This window comes from Varroa jacobsoni, unplaced genomic scaffold, assembly GCF_002532875.2.
Source record: "Varroa jacobsoni isolate VJ856 unplaced genomic scaffold, vjacob_1.0 scaffold_1466, whole genome shotgun sequence".
In the NCBI taxonomy this organism is placed as follows: Eukaryota; Metazoa; Arthropoda; class Arachnida; order Mesostigmata; family Varroidae; genus Varroa; species Varroa jacobsoni.
In genome coordinates, this window is record NW_019214368.1 from 59,973 (window position 1) to 64,476 (window position 4,504).

General features: G+C 40.3%; 1 long non-coding RNA gene across 2 annotated transcripts in view; it reads left to right on the forward strand.

Annotated features, from left to right (window-relative positions):
• The window catches only part of LOC111270350 (uncharacterized), a 30,191-nt gene extending 26,255 nt beyond the window's left edge, over positions 1-3,936 (forward strand). Inside the window, exons 4-5 of one of the 2 annotated variants that reach the window (XR_015314925.1) lie at positions 2,440-2,749; positions 3,501-3,936. This is a non-coding gene — a long non-coding RNA (uncharacterized LOC111270350). Of the gene's footprint in view, positions 1-1,650; positions 2,750-3,500 lie in introns of both variants that reach the window. The other variant, XR_015314924.1, reaches the window with a different exon arrangement.
• The last annotated feature ends 568 nt before the right edge of the window (positions 3,937-4,504 follow it).

Here is a 4,504-nt window from a genome sequence, read left to right on the forward strand (position 1 = left end):
AAACTAAATTAACAACCCGCGTAAGCATTAAGGAACCATGCAAATGATAACGTTAGCTCTTAGGTCCGCAGCTTCTTAGATATGACAAAAACCGCTTGTCACCGCAACACGACACGCAGGCCGTGGACACATCTTTGCTTGTCCTTCCGGCCCTTAAAACAAGTCTCAAGGGCAAAGCCAAATAATTTTAATAAAGAGGTGAACGTATAGAATCTTAGGATAATATGAAAGTAATCATTATAAAAAAGCGACTCTCTTTTGGAAATGAGTCTATTCGATTTTTCTAAAACGTCATTTTCTCTAGTTTTACGGCGGGGTACGAATCAGCACTTAATTGTATCAATGCCTACGGTCCAAGGGACAAGCATACGATTTCTCTCATCATATAGACGGCATCTATCGTCACACTGTTACCATATCAGTGATGTTCGGAGCGACGATATTATAATACCAGAGTAACTGTTATCACTTTACTATCTTATTTTTCTAATGGCCAAGTTTCTGTACTACAGCTTTAAACTTCGCTGTAGGTTCTCGTGTAGTTTTCACTAATCAATTTTGCACTTTCTCCGATTTGCCCTAATTGCACAGACGGCCACCACTTTTACCTAACAATCATCGTGCAGTTTGACTTTCTAGGCTTTCTTCCGGTTGTCGATCTATGAATATCTTGTCGGCCTGTTGGGTTCTTCCTGCACGGAATTTCCTTATGTCTGCTTTCAATGCAACCGTTTTGGTTATCTAGCGGACAAGCACGAAAAGTAGGACCGCCTGTCACTTGAGAAAACCTATTTCCTTCGAAAAATAATCTACCACCAGCCTGTGTGTAGCCATAACATAATAACTGCAACAGTGTCAGGATAGGGCTATTGTAATGAACCACCCACAGCGTATATCACTGCACTTATTTTCTAGCTATCGCAGTAGGCGTATAACTGAGTTGGGTTACAAGCGGGCCGTCTCTGCGTCAGTTGACGATGCCCGCCACGTTACTCCAAAGTTACTCAAAAAAAAAGTACCGCCAAAGTTACTCAAAAGATGAAATTTCATAGCTACCTTTTATTGTCAAAGAAAGGCAAAAAAAATTAAACAAAATCTTCAATGGAATAAAATTTACTAAATTAATAGATACGTGGTCATTTCACCTGTACCGTCGTTTCCGGTTAATATTAGAGCTCGTCGTAGTATTTTTACGATAAACAATTATGCCCCATACTTGCTTACGTCTAGGACGAATCTAAAGATGTACGGATTCAGTCTCTATTGCATGTGGTATACGATCTCGAAGTAAATTGGCAGACAGGTCACGATCTGTCTGAGGGCAATTCATTGTGAACGCAACACGTACATAAATATATATACAAGCTGAATTCTTATAGCAAAAGTTTCAGTGGAGTCATAAAGCTTGATAGGAGTCGATTTTAGAAATGATCCACAAGAACTCGTCATTTGAAATTAGACTGCCATGATCAGAGTTTACAATTCATTATGTCAACTTTTAGGTCAACAGTTTCTGAAGACATTACTTCCATTTAATTGAACTGGTTCCGGCTTGCGCTTTTTGGTGACTGCAGTCGATTAGTGACTAGTTCTTAGGTCCTACATTGGTTTAACTTAAAAATATGCATGCGCTGCTTTTCCCTTGGGTAGATACTGCAATAAGCTCTGGATGACTACCAGGAAGGCTCCTGCAGAGCTCGCTCAAGGCAATCGTCCTGTGGCCTAAAAGTTTGCCCTTTCCTTGTGCTAGACTCTAGATTAGGTACGTAGTTACTGAAGAATTGTTCAGTAATCTGTTACAACACTATGCGAATAGTAATACCTTCTATATATAGGACTGCATTGAGTTGTATATGCCTTATGGAATATAATCTGTCACTTCGGTATTCGAATTCTCGCGGGCTTTCAGTACCGAGTCCTGTATAGACTCACTTTTTTGTACGGGCTGTAGTATTTAATCTACTATACTTGAGCCTTTCGTTATGCATCTCCAACCACACAGTATGTATGTATACATATGCATATATATAGTAGCATGACAGGTGCGCTTCAATAAGGAAACGAACAATACGTTTCGAAGCTTCAGTAATTCAATTCCCTCAACACGATATGAAGTTAGAGCAACTGATCTGACTAGTACCCCATTAAAGACACTCTGTTCGATTAAACTGTTAGTAAGAAAAAAAAAAAGATAATCAATATAGACTACGTTCACTTCCCATATCAGCTGGCAGTGCTTTTAATGATGTAATATCATGTGCGTGTCTCCTGTTATGATAACCTTGTTGTAATGGTGGCCCACTTCCTTTATTACATATAATGTAGCAACCTCCAAGAACAACTACACAATATAGGTTTCCTATTAAGCTCCTAATTCGCTGTATATCATCTGGTTAGCTTGTGGGTGCGAATTAAACGCTCATATCTTTTGCGTAACAGATGCACAATGGTGTGGTTCCACAGTTCTCTGTTACGACGGCTACCGTCATTTCTACTATCGACACCACAATTACGGTTGCTGATGTCGCTGCTACTGCTGCTGCAATAGCAATTTATTCTGGCGTAAATCGTTACGGTAACCGTGAGTCTGCGTGCGAAACCCTAGGGCGGGGGAAAGTTTCGCAAAAGCAAAAAGTATCAAGTAAATCCTCAAACCCGAGCGGCGGCGTTAAGCTGAATGGTGAAAGGAAGAATACTGGGCTAGCTTTCCCGACCCCAGGGTTTGAGACGAACTAATCAAATTCCTTACGTAAGTACATCGGTGTTTGCTCGGTTGAAGTTCTAACCCGTTCATCTATGAATAGTACTATCTAAGCGGAACAAAGTACGTGATGATGGTGCCATAACGGAAAACTGGCTTCTGTCAATCGAAAACAGGCTTTGCGCTCCGTGTGCGTAAATTTCATAAAACAATTATCTTTTTTTGTGTCCATATGTAAAGAACAAATGATAAGATAATCGTAATCTTTTACCACTTGCCCGAAGGTGCCATAGCTGCTACTGTATGAGCAAATTGGTTTCAGCTGACGAATTAAATTGATTGTTCCTGGACATTGTTAACGGGTGCCTGTTATTTTATGCGTTTTCCTTTGCACTACTTCCCATTTTGTACGTCACTCGTGACAACAGAATACAGTGACAGGAAAGTCGTATAATTTCTATATTACCTTACCGGGATATTGTTATGGGTTTCAGCACCGAATACTTATTTTAATAGTACAGTTCCTATAATGAGACATATATTTAGCCGTAGGTAACTAGCGTATCATAGCAACAGGTCAATCCGGTTGAGATAGCCCACTTCCAGAGAAAGCTAGCAGTGAATCTCTGCCTTTACGGGATTATTATGTCGCAACTTCTTTCATTTAGAATTAATGGAAAGTACTACGCCAACGAACAACTCTAGAGTAATTGGAACGTATTGGTTATCATCGTTCTTTCTGTCCGGCGTCTATCAAATCATTTCCGCCACGTTAAAAAGTCTCACTTTTCGATTTCAGCGCAAGCAGTTGCCGCGCTGATATTGGCCGCCTTCGACGCCCTTCCAGGCCAGGTAGCGATCACAGACTAGCAATATGGAAAAACATCATCTGTAGCCAGCGTGCCTGCTGGCTCACACGCTCATACACGTACATACGCGAAAACGAGTACTCCAGCGATTAGCAACTTTCGTTTTGATATTGTGCCATGGATAACATATGCATGCGTCTATGCCTATACAGAATTCTATGCGACCAGTCATAGTTCCAGTACACTGGCAGAACGCCTCGTTTTAATATCGGACTAGCAAGTTATATCATGGTACAGCGCGAAGCGTGAGGATAAAAGATTATGTTCATTCAACATGACGTGTGCATACTGCGTTGTCTAGGGAAAAAAAAATATAATATCATGGTAATATTAATAAATGGATGTAAAAAAAGGCGTTTGACAAAATTTGAATCTTTTAATTCGTTTTGAGTTTCACCCTACCTCCCACAGCGTAGCTCTGTCGAGACCTTTGCTCCCTAGGAAAGGCTGAACGCCCAGTATCCAGCCCAAAAGTACAGGTGAACTACGGTGGTTTGATATACATATTAGTATCCTACAAGACTATAATTGCAGCTAACTAACTTAACATGTGAATATATTAATACTTGCGCATACCAATGGGCCGATCTATAAGCAATGCGTATGAACCGTAATTTACGGCATTAGCTATATAGCAAAGCGAGAGCAACGTCTATGAATGAAGATTACGCTGTGATCACCCTTTCTGTGTGAGATAATTTGTTCAACATTAGCAGACAGGTCTGCATAATTGTCAATCTCGATCCTATCAACCCTATATTTTGTCTCGACGCAATCTTCACACGAACGATCAGTGAAGAAATATGTCTACGGTTCAAGGAATTTCAAATTGTTAATTATCGCTCGAAAATGCAAGATATAGTCTTCTTTTTTCCCTTCCTTCGTTAAATTCGTCGTTGTTTCTGTTCATTGTGATCGTAGCAATGCCACACAA